The sequence below is a fragment of the Odontomachus brunneus genome, unplaced genomic scaffold (assembly GCF_010583005.1).
Source record: "Odontomachus brunneus isolate Ranch 3 - 2012 unplaced genomic scaffold, Obru_v1 Obru_scaffold_199, whole genome shotgun sequence".
NCBI classification, from domain to species: Eukaryota; Metazoa; Arthropoda; class Insecta; order Hymenoptera; family Formicidae; genus Odontomachus; species Odontomachus brunneus.
Window position 1 is genome coordinate 331 of NW_022639649.1, and position 12,946 is coordinate 13,276.

Below are 12,946 nucleotides of genomic sequence, written 5' to 3' on the forward strand. Positions count from 1 at the left end.
TAAAATCGTTTTTTTCGTTTTATTCCTTTCATGATTATTTTTCGAAGATAATACTTTAGCACAATGTTAGCACAACTTAGCACAACCTAGCACAATAAAAAAAATTTCGAAAATCAAAAAGTGGGGGGCTACCAAAAAAAACGGTTTTTTCCATTTTTCTCGCTCATTTTTCGTATTAAAAATTTATAATTCGAGCACAATGTAGCACAAACCTAGCACAAATCAGCACAACTGTCAAAATTAATAAATTCGAAAAGTGGGGGGCTAACTTCATACAGGCCTATAGTTCCACTTGTAGACGTCGTAGCGACTTGAAACAAGTTTCATCGGAAAGGGAAAATGACCGCGCTTCCGATGTACCTGAAATCGTCTTTCTGTGGAACAAAAATCAAACGACGTAATCATGTAAGTATGAAAGACATCGTTTTTAATGTTCACGTCAAAGTGGGCATTAATTATCAATCTATGTATAATAGTTAATACACGGAAAAAAAAGATTTGGCTGAATTAACCAAATATCTGGTCGAATATGAACTTAAACAGAATTCGAGTTACTTTAATCGGAATTTCTGGATTTTCTAGTTAAATAACCAGATATGTTTTGTTAGTCTACCAAAAATCTTGTTAACTTAAACAGAATTCGGGTTACTTCAATCGGAATTTCTGGATCGTTCATATTCGACCAGATATTTGGGTAATTCAACCAAATCTTTTTTTTCCGTGTAAGCAACCTTGGTTTGAATTTGTAATGTGAAGCGTCAGTTTTGTGTTTTTGACGGGGTATAAAATGCAATTTAAAAGAAAAGCGAGATGATAGTAATAGGAACTTTATCTAGCGGTGAATATTTTTTGGCGTAGAATCAAAATTCAAATAGCTAATAAATTTAGCTTCGTTAACAACGATATTAGCTGTCCCCATTTTAATAATACATCTTACTTACTATATTTTAGCCTCGGCTAAATTTTGCTAATTTTAGTTTTTTTTGCGTGTATAATTCTTCCACCATATGATTATAGTCGCTTTTTCTCGGCTTAATATCTATTTAAGTAAAAATGAGAAAAATTAATAAATTTAGCTTCGTTAACAACGATATTAGTTGTCCCCATTTTAAAAATGAGAAAAATTAATAAATTTAGCTTCGTTAACAACGATATTAGCTGTCCCCATTTTAAAAATGAGAAAAATTAATAAATTTAGCTTAACAACGATATTAGCTGTCCCCATTTTAAAAATAAGAAAAATTAATAAATTTAGCTTCGTTAACAACGATATTAGCTGTCCCCATTTTAAAAATGAGAAAAATTAATAAATTTAGCTTAACAACGATATTAGCTGTCCCCATTTTAAAAATAAGAAAAATTAATAAATTTAGCTTCGTTAACAACGATATTAGCTGTCCCCATTTTAATAATACATCTTACTTACTACAGCTATATTTTAACCTCGGCTAAATTTTGCTAATTTTAGCTTTTTTTGTGTGTATAATTCTTTCACCATATGATTATAGTCGCTTTTTCTCGGCTTAATATCTATTTAAGTAAAAATGAGAAAAATTAGGAAATGTAAGGATTACTTAAAACTTGAAAGTTTTATATAAAAATAAAGTGCATGCATCGTTAGCCCTTCGAATAACGCGCGATGTTCCTTTCAACGCAGCAAGATACGAAAATAAAAGACTTAGAAAAAATAAACCTCTTTCAAAAACTTTAGAAATTATAAAAAGTATACAAAATTACTTTATATTTTTTATAGTTTCTGAAGTTTTTGAAAGCGGTTTATTTTTTCTAAATCTTTTATTTCCGTATCTTACTGCGTTGACGAATAGCACGTTATCCGAAGAGCTAACAAGTTGATGAGCGAAGAGCAATTTGATTTTCCGTGTCTCACTAATGAATGTTGCTTTCGACATATTACACAGTCACCTAATTGCCCAAGTCGCCGTATCGGTCATTGTGTTCTTCAAGAATTTTCCAATTTCGCTGTCCGTTCCCCTCTAACAAGCTCCTCTGTCTTTTGAGACAAACGAAACTTCCACGAGCTCGCAAGATAATGGCCCCGGTTTCCAATCGACGCGATCGTTTATCGTTATTAGCGACGTGGAGTGGTCACTCTCCTTTATCCGATCCCTCTACAAACCCAGCCTCTATCCCGAACGGAAACGAAGAAGTCGCGTTTCCTCCGGAACTTGGGAATAATACTAATGACTGGCGAGAAAGCGCGTTTAACTTTCGAACCGTCGTCTCGCTTGCGTCGCTCCCAACGTCGCTACTCGCTCATTAATAGGGAACAGTTTAAGATTATTGAACATCAATCAGAGAGGCCCATGAGACGGTGCATTGGGAAACGTTAGCTTTCAAGTATTGCAGCCGCGAAACGAAATATAAATGAACACTCGGCTGCACCGGCGACAGTCCGCTGGATTATTAAGCGACTCGCCGCGGCTTCGTGAATTATATAATCTACGATAGACGTGGAGGAAGAATTAATTCAAAGCAGCTTGACGCCGCGTGGGTCGTCAGGCATGAAAGCTCCTCGTAACAAGTCGGACGAGCGGCTCAGCGAGCGCGAGCTTGACGTTGACGCGGCGCGCATCTCGGAACGGCAACGACGCGAAAGTAGACGCGAAGCAGATTCTCTAACAATAGGGAAACAGGGGGAGACGCCTAATGGAGCCGATAGCGAACGAGCCGATAGAGACGGGCCGCGGGCGTCGCGTCGTCACGATAGTTGATCGGCGTGGCACGCAACCCCGACGTTAAGCTCCTCAATCGACGTTCGATGGCCTCGAAGAGGGTCTATTAGCGTCGTCCCCGATGGCCCCAGTTGGCCGAGAGATGGCGAGCAGCCCGATTTACCGCGGGTAGTTAAACCTCCGAATGGTTCGCGATTGGTCCGCCAGCTTTTTTTCTGGCGGCGTATCCAAGATCACTCTCTTCTTCTCTTCTCCACCTTCTCCGTCTCCTTCTGCTCTCCTTCTCCTGCTCTTTCTCCTCCTCCTCTGCTGCCGACCTCTCCTCGCAGTTTCGGCGTGCGCGATGTATTGTACTCGCTGTAGCTCTTCGCTCCTTCGCCATCTTATCGCTCTCCTCTTCCGCTCTCGGACCCTTAACTCTAAACTTAGCTTATTCTTCTGCGACCCCCTTCTCCATCCTCCTCACCTTCCTCCGTCTTTCTCTTTCGTTCGCTTCGTCGCGCAACGTATGAGGTGTTGTTGTCTCCATCGGCCGGCGTTGCTTCCGATCGAACGCGTTCGCAGTCTCGTCACGGTCCACTGAGTAAATTCGAGGAGAACCCCGATAATTTCTCTCTCTCCCTCTCTCTCTCTCTCCCTTCTTTTTTTTTCTCTTTCTTTTACCCTCTCACTCATCCTTGTTCGTTTCTCAGTTTCTGTTACATAAGAAAGCACGGTGACGACAGTGCCGCGCGGAAGTGAAGAGAAAACGCCAACACATACTTGGAGTATCGTCCTTCTCGTCCCAGGCGTTATAAGAAGACGAGACTCGAGCTTCCGTTGCTTCTTGACCGAGTGTCTTCAAGCTGGAGCTGGCAAAGAGGGCTTTCGACCTGAGGGGGTGAGTATCGCTTCGTTCTTTATTCTACCGCAAGCACGGACCGCGGCTACTCACCGCCAAACTGTTCTCTGATTTCCTAGCCGATTCGTTCCTCGTTTCTGTGTATTTGCGATCAATTAGAGGCAGGATTTAGTTTAAAGCTGCGGTCGTTTCTGTTGGTATCGTTCGCCTGCTCGGATAAGTTGAGACGTTAATTTGCGACGATACTAATTTACTCGTCAATTACGTCAAAGAAAAGTTATTCCTCCAACTAGAAAGATTTACTCAGTAACTTGATACTCATAAAAACGCGAAACATCTCGAATGATCTCAATTAGAGGGAGAAATCGTCATTCCTCATAGAAATTTAACTGAATATTACGGATGTGTCAACTCATTCAAGCGGACAGGCTGTTCGTTAATCTCTCTCCCATTCGTCCTTTTCCGGACGCGATATCCTGTCGCCTCGTTCGTAAATATCCTTGAAAGCACGTCTGGTTTCGATAAATCGCCTCGAAAGCACTGAGAGCGCGCGTGCCGCGATACTCGGCGCATGATTGATGATAGCTGTCGCGTAATTGGCGAAAGGTAGGTGTACTTTTGATGCGCGGCTAAGATCCACTTGACACCGCGGCACGTCAGACAAATGGATCCCGTGGGCGACGGACAGGTCCGTCATTCGGACATTAGAAGCGGATTTAATATTCATTCACGTTAACAATGAGGACACAGCGCGTTATTATCAGTGTGATGAGCAACATTTCGGCCATTTGCCGGGCTAGAGACGCGATGTTCTTGGCAACCTGGCGCGATACAATGTTGTGGCACTTTGATTGGTGGCCCTAACGTGCGCCGGTAAGTGCACGTATGCATGTATACCCGGTGATCTGTAGCTGACGTGCTTTCCCCGCAGCACTATCGGCATCTGTTTGGCCTAAAAGGCGACTCGTAACGATCAAATGGCAAATACGTGGCGAACAAGCGGCGAAACGCTGTGCGATGCACATTTACATGTACTATTCGTTCTAACGTCGAATTTCATGAGACACAACACTTCTTCTCAAACAACATAACGTGTCGGAATACCCGGGTCAAAACTTTGAAAATCGGATTCAAAGATCGTAAATCTCGCGAGTATTGATTTTTACCTCCGAGAGAAACAAACGGTTCACCTAACGAAAATTATAGTTATTTTCGGCACCAACCATATTTCTTGATTTTTTCAGCACAAAAGTAGTATAGTAGTAAGATATATAAGATTGTTATCACTAATATTACAGTGGAATTTAATGAAACACAAAATGGTTTTCTTGATCTAAATTTATAGTATTATTCCTCTATGTGATGGATACAAATACCATATTTTTCTCGCAGTGCAATGTACACTGTTCCTTGAGTTGCAAAATTCATTTTGAATTTGTCGACGTCTCTTTTTCACTTCTAGTTATTATCTTGTTATCATGTCTAAATTTAAAATTCAAATTTAAGTCTCGCCGCGGAGCTCTTGATTAGTGGCGTCAGAAGCGAGAAAATACGAGCTCAAAAATATTGTCTTACAAAACATGGGAAAATAAAAAGATATGTTCATAAAATGATATTTGTAATCGACCGAACACAGATGTGTAAATTAGTCCAAATTTCCTCGTGTCCTAACAATTAATAAATGATTGTAAAATTAATGTGACATGCAATTTTTCTTTTTAATTCACTTTAGACTATTTTACATGTTTATTTAATCGATATTATTTAATCGATTGCAGGTGTTATTTTATGAACACACACTGAGAAAAAATACCTAAAAATTTATTTGTGTAATATAAAGTTAGTTTCTGTAAAATAAAGTTTTTATTTCTGTGAATAAACCTTATATTCCACAAATAAATTTTCAAGTATCTTTTTCTGCATCCTTTTTTTTATTTTTGCGTAGGAATTTTAAGTGTTTGTTTTCTTGCTTCTGACATCATCAGTCAAGATGGCCGTATTGATTAACTATGAGAGAGTTTCAAAATCCGAATTTATCCAATATCAAATTCGAATCAGATACATAAATGCTATCTTTCCTTTCTTTTCATTTTATTTCCAAATCCCTTTGATATTTACAACGCCACTAAAAAGAAAGTGATAAAGAGACTATGGAAGTTTGTTATTATATTTATCTATTAATCTCTCTTTAAGCCTCAATTAGGAAGCAAGTAAATAACCATTTGTACTATCAAACGAGCAAAATAGGCTTTATTTAATTGTATTCTGAGATCTCCATTGATCTTTCGATCGAATTTGCAGCGTTAATGTAGAACCAAATTTTAACTCGGGTATATCCTAGTCGTGACTGTGAATACAGAAGACCAACGAAATTCTACCATTCGTACATTGTACGCGGATTTCTATATCCGCGCGATTCCACGGGTACAGCCCGGCAAAGGATGAAATTTTTAGCGACATAACGTACCGTAACGCGTTGTGACTAGTACAAAGAGCCGGAAAAATCTTGTTATCGATATTGCACGCGTGAGTTAATGTATTCGCACGACACAGAATACTCGCGCGGTATGAGAGCAATGATCACGGAAAATGTGAAAATTCGAACGACGCGGCGCATCAGAATCTTCGGACTAATCTTTTGAGTTATAGTACGCAACCTCAAAATTCTTGCAAAACATGTTGAAATAAGCGGATATGTTTATTGATCCTTGGGGTGATTAATGTGACACGCTAACTTGCTTTTCAATTTAGCTTTTTCATTTTGTTAATTTTATGGCTACTTATTGATTATTAGAATAAAAGGAGAATTCTTAGAATATTTTGCAAATGTACTCACTCGATCTCACAAGTCCTTTTATTTCGGCATATCTCGCTAGAAATTTAGGTATACATTTCCTCGCTTTTGACGCCACCAATCAAGATGGCCGCGGTGAGAACATAAGAGAGCTTTAAAAAAATGATTTTGCGACGCGCGCATCTCCTCTAAAGTCATGAGCTGTCGCGCAGCATCCATTGAGACCGTCTCGCGCAGCGGACGACAGCAAAATTTCGTCATTTTCGCGTAAACGCAGGTATCCCATGCAGGATCCCCAGCGCGAGAAACGAGGTCAAGTCAATACTCGTTATTTAAACAAGCGCGCCGCACTATTGTACCACAACCTGTAAAAAAAACTGTTTACGCCAGCAGGTGGAAAGTGCTGCAACATTAAGTGGTGCTTAAATTTATCAGTCCTTCGCATACTCTCATCATGTTGTCGTAATTGATATGTTAGAATTAAAAAAAGAAAATTGCGATCGATGAAGGGAATAAAATGCCCGTTTTTTTCTACAAATTAACTTAATCAACTGGTTATTTCAACAGAAATAACCATTTCTCGTTAATTCAGTTTGAAGGATTTGAGGAAATTTGTATCTGATTCGTGAAGAATCACGTGAATTACCGCGAAGTTATTTTCTGACCAGTTCGGAAGCGTTTCCGTCTTCCGGGCATAATTTAAGAATCAGAGAATCCATTTATTTGAAAGCCCCGAGTTTTCACGTATACCTGAAGTTTTCACATCCGCTCTGTATGTCGGACAATCTAAGTTACCGTCGGTGGAGCACGTAATATCAAGGAATTTCTAAGGCGAGTTGACACGTTAAATAATTTACCGCCTACATACATAAATGTCAGATCACTTCTCATCTTCTATTTCCGGAACTGCCTGAAACTATCGTACCGATGCCGCGTTGGGAAAATGGGATAAAACGGGATGAAACGGGATGGAAAAATGTTTCCTGTGCATTATATAACCGCTGTTTCTTCGAAGAAAAAAAGAAAACATCAAAAACTTCATAATTTGCTTGTGATATTTTTGTGTGATATTTTTCTGTGTTTATCGCTATCTACGGCACACCGGGGGTGCCTTCACCCTCGCTTTGACGTTGAATCGGCTACGATCGCGCGAGCGCCAGCCAAAAATTCTGAACGAAACGTGTCTTGCCGACGCGGAATGAAAAGGGATAGACCGGGGCGGGGGGGAGGGGGAAGTAGGAGAGACAAGAGTAGGGAGAGAGACTTCACGCGAGGCCGACGAGGGTGAAAAGAGGGTTTGCAGCGTTGGGAGCGTGAGCCCAGTAGGCACGACGCGATGCATTTAATAATTAACTCGCTGGATACACGACGATGGATGTCTGACGGGGTTTCGTCGAGAGGGTCGAGAAGCGCCCGCGCGGGGGTGGTTTGTTGCAGAAGCGGCGGTCGGAGGAGAATGGTGGTTCGGAGGCGAGTGAATGGAGAGAGAGAGAGGGTGAAGGGCGAAGGGCGATGGGGGAGGGGGAGCGAGTAGGCGAGAGCGAAGTGCAGAGCAGACGGGGGTGTGAGGGAAAGGGGTAGTGCTTGGGGTAGGTAGGAAGGTTGGCAGCCGGAATGGCTCTCGTGGATGCTGCGCAACGATCAATACACCACGTGATGCCACGCGTCACGTCTCTCTCTCTCTCCCTCTCTTTCTCTCTCTTTCTCTGTCTCTCTCCGTTTCACTCCGTCTCGTTCGTTCCGCCGGCCCTACCCTCGTTCGCTCACTTTCTCCCTCGCCCCCCTTCGCACACCCCTACGGCTCTCCGCCACCCTCCGCCGCTGTCTCCACCCTTTCTCTCTTTCTAGCGCAGCGCCGGCCTATCGCCGCTTCCTTGACTTCGTGACGTAACGCCGCCGGTCCAGACAACGAGGGGGCCCGCGCCTCGCTCCCTCCTCCCCCGCGCCACGTGTTTTCGTTTTGTTCCTGAAAATACTTCGATCGAGCCGCATGTCGCTTTTAATTGAAATTTCGATCGCCGGGACGACACTTTTTCGCGGACCGGCCGGAAATGCCGTGTTGCGTCTCTTCGAGTCGGAGATCCGTCCATCGTGTGTCCACGCATGGGATTTATCTCCCGACGCGCGTCTGACTCGTGCTCGCTTTATCTACTTTCTGGATTGGTTCTGCTCGAATCTACGTATGATATTACGCGCAATAACAACGGGAATAACAACGGGAGGAATGTGACAGCGAGACGAAGGGCAATGTGAGAGATTGCATAGAAATCTGAGAGGTTCTTGATCCTTCGCGAGGAAGACGTGGAAATCTCGCGTGCATCTAGGGTGCACAATGTGATTGTTCGCGCAATGCACGCTTGTATCTACTGGGACGCGTAAATCTGCTGTATCCGTTTGCGTCTGTTCTATCCTGAAGTTCCAGAGCGATTATCTCATTCCCATTTCCCGCCCACGTTAAAAATAAAGCTCTCTTTTACGTTGAGAACCATCGGCTGATGGAGCAATCTTTTCTTCCGGGTTAACGAGACATCCGCGAGACTGGTTGCAATTAGCTTCTAAAGCCGGCGATGTTAAAAGCGACTGTCAGGAGTCCGCGAGCCACCTTCCATCCACTTCGGTCGTTTTCCTCTGACGTCGCCTGAAGAATAGTAGCTAGCGGGTTAATAAGTTCACGAGGGTTCACGAGGCATCCCCGTCGTTCCGACGGGTAGTTACGGCCAATCGGTAAAATCCCCGCGAAGTTCAGTTTCCCTCGAGCTCACTTAACCGGGATACCTCCTGGTTACTCGATTAGGATTGATGCCCCCGTCATAACTTTATCGGCGACGCGACGACGGTACGCAACGTGCGCCGAGTTCAGCGCCTCGCAACTGACTATTGCGAATTTGCACCGGCCCGGCTCGATCGCGCGCGTCCTTTGTGCTTCGACTGCCTCGATATCGGCGATTGTGATTTATGCCGTTCGCGAGCTTACGCGGATTTAACAATGCCGCGTCGGAGCGACGCCACTAACGCGACAGTCCGCGCTAACGAATTCCATAAACGAGATTCGTTAGGTGCGACCCGCGCGACTGTGCCCGACGCTGATCACGGGTTAGGGTTGATAACGGAATGAGAAAAAATAACGGTCACTTGGGAAATTTACATTTGGTCTACACTGAAGAGAAGGTCTTGTAGCTAACAAGTGCAGTTGGTTGAACGTTTTAGTGCAATATTTGATAATTAGTATGAAGTATAGTATTACCAACCGTGTGTTGTAATAATTACAAAATAATTAGTAAAACAAACCCTTTGTTTGGTTGAACCAATTAAATAGTTTGATAAAGGATACTAATTTGATAATAATTATTAAATATAACTTGGCTGTTATTAAAATATTTGGTTATCACACATTTTGTATAATATCGTATAATGGTAATGATTACTAAACGACATGGGCTTATTTAACAAATTGCTTTCTGATATGCATCAACGTAAATCGGTGATAGTCACCAAGTTTGAACGATAAGATACCAAGGTTTGCTAATGTTATTTGTTAATATTTGAATAAGAATTTGTTTTATTATTGTGTAATTAATAACAGAAAAGTTGGTAATTATTGCTATATTTGTATTACTAATTTGAAAATATTACACGACATTTTTCATTGCATTTATGAAATAAAATAGGATAGTCAATTACTGCAGAATGTCGACCTATTCCTGTCACGATTATATGATCACAATTTCCTACTTTTACTATAAAATTCTCTCCGTATAGACCGGGCGAGGTCGTATTCGTGTTTCGTCTGCTCGGTCAAATTAGATGTAGGGATGAATTATTGAAATTAGATCGATACCTCGCGACGAGAACGACCGATTTCGCGACTCGGTGGTAAAAGAATAGATGCTCTATATTTGTTCATATAATGTTTCCCGCTTCCACTCGTACAATTATCATCGATCGTCCTCGTTCCACGACGTCGAGGGATAAAATAGGAAATTAGATTAAAACGCGGGACTAACCAGGATATTAAAAATTAGGGAGGCGCGCATTTTGTGTGTCGCCGTTGGCGTTGCATTAATAGATACACCATGAAAGCCAACATGAAATGTATTTTCAGATAATACGTCTAATTGTATCTTGACATTTGTATTTATCTTTCGGGGGAATACACAATCACGGAATAATATCACGGTCGTTGCAGCGAGAAGCGGCATTACCCGACTTTAAGCTGGATGGCTAGAATTTCACGAGAATTATGTTTATAGTGCAGAGAGAGAGAGAGAGAGAGAGAGAGAGAGAGAGAGAGAGAGAACGCAAAAGGGGAGAAACACAAAAAGGAAGGAAAGAGACGTAACGCAGTTAACGTTGTTGGTTAATTATTTCCCAACTACGATAGCCAGCTTAATAATGTGACGCGTATATATTCGTAATCTTGCGCTCGCGAGAGTCCAATATCACGAATGCATGTATGTGACTCGTGGTGTCTTCTTGCGTATCGTTGCTCTCGTTTGCGCAATCGCACGAATTTTCGTATTTTTCTCCACCGAAACCCCGAAACGTCGCAAGCTTCGCACGATAGTCGCGAGAAAGGAAGCAGTGGAAAAAAAAAATGCTGAACTCGTCTATCGGATGTAATTTGCGCACAGACTTCCGCTTATACCACCCGCGGTGGAACTTGGCCGATAAAATTTAATTTGCACGACGAAGAGAGCAGAGAGAGAGAGAGAGAGAGAGAGAGAGAGAGAGAGAGAGAGAGAGAGAGAGCTTTCGCGTAGGTACGGCGATATACGCGCGCGATATAACAGGCGTAAAAATTGTAGGGAAAACTTAGTGAACGTATGACCAAAGGAAAACCTCGACGTAGAAGCCGGATATTTTCAACGTTAAGTAACGAGAGCAGGAGGGAAAAAAAGAGAGAGACGTAAAGCGAAACCGCGAGCTTAAATTACACATCGCACTCGCGCTTAAGTTTATCGTACAGAGTCGTTTAATGTCAAATATATTCTACTAGCGCGGTTGGCGTTTACGTGACTTTAATGGCCTTCGATAAATTCTCGCACGACTCGAGGAATGAAATGAAAGAGTCGCCCGTTGAAAATTTCGCCCTTCAGCGAGCAGAGTACCTTTCGATGTGTGCGCAAGGGAGACCGATCAAGGGCACCGATCGAGAGGAAATAAGGCGGCAGAAAGGATACGATAGTGCGCCGCTGCGGGCTTAAATATTCATCCGAGATCAATCGGGCGGATCTGCAATTTCGGAGCGTCGCGAAACGATGTGCGAAATAAACCGTCGAGCGTCTCGCGTCGCATCCAACTTTCCCCTCGTGGAATTTTAAGCGGCTGATTTTAAATCAAATCTAAAGCGAGCGTCCCTTTTTTACATCTCGACCTCTTTCCTTTTCGTTCTCCTCCCCCTCTCACATAACTTTAATTATACGTGCTGAAGCAACTAGCACTGGAGAAAGGATTTATTGTCGAAATGAAAATTTCACCGGACTTCAATTTGATTAAAATGACATCAACCAAATGTTTGATAATTGCAACCAAAGAATTCAATTGCCGCTATGTGTGTTTTGATCTCTGAATAATATATAAGTAAAAGACAAGTAATATCGATGTGTAGAATGCCTATGATTAAAGTGGATCTATGTGAACTTGACTCTTGATTTTACCAAATTACTTTTTTTATAAATTATATTATAAGAAATATAATTATATGTCATATTTTGTTTATACTTCGTTTGTACTATTCTTAGTTTCGTTTATACTTCGATAGTTAATAAAATAGGAAGAAAAGGAGCGGAGACAATAGAAAGGTCAACATCCAATAATAAGATACCTCAGAACAGCCAACGCCATTCGAAAGAGCATCATTTGTACCCGTTTATACTGCTTTTTATTTCGTTTGTACCTTCACAGGAATTGAAGGGCAGAATATCGAGAAACTGTGCGAGGAGTAACTTTGGCAATTTTAAATTTCACTCGTTTTCACATCTTTTAACCGCATGAAACGTATAAGCAGCTCGCTGCTCCTCGACGGTGCGCTCTGACAGTGGGTCGGCCATCTTCGCTACTGCAATGCGCATGCGCGAATAACAGGATTGCCAACACGAGCACACACGTAGCGTGTGCTCAGATAACTGCTTTGTAATATCATCCAGCAAATTTCTGGGTCGGAAACATCGGTTTCGCGTCCATTACACCGAAATTGCCTTTAATTAATGATTTCCTCGTACACTCTAGAATCGATATTACGCTTTCGACGTAAAAACTTTTGACATACGAGGGTGGTCTGAAAAGTTTCCGACCTAACAAAGATACAAGTCATTTTTTCTGAAAAATGTTTTTTATTTTTCAACATAGTCTCCTTGTAAATCTACACACTTCTCCCAGCGATGCTCCCATCTCTGTAACCCGTCGAAATAGTACTCGGCGTTTTTCTCTGCAAAATAATTGTTCACGAAGGTGATTGCCTCTTCATTTGACGAAAATCTCTGTCCTCCGAGCGCAATTTTTAGATGAGGGAACAAAAAGAAGTCGCTTGGGGCTAGATCTGGTGAGTAAGGTGGATGGTCAAGCAGTTCAAACCGTAATTCGTGGATTTTCGCCATGGCAACCGCTGAGGTGTGAGAC

The 12,946-nt window shown here is 42.1% G+C and overlaps 1 protein-coding gene across 1 annotated transcript in view; it reads left to right on the top strand.

Moving 5' to 3' along the window:
• Positions 1 to 3,065: 3,065 nt before the first annotated feature.
• LOC116852000 (poly(rC)-binding protein 3) overlaps positions 3,066 to 12,946 on the top strand; it is a 158,769-nt gene continuing 148,888 nt past the window's right edge. Inside the window, exon 1 of the mRNA XM_032831949.1 lies at positions 3,066 to 3,573. The gene's annotated coding sequence lies outside the window, so the exon portion shown is untranslated. The remainder of the gene's footprint in view (positions 3,574 to 12,946) is intronic.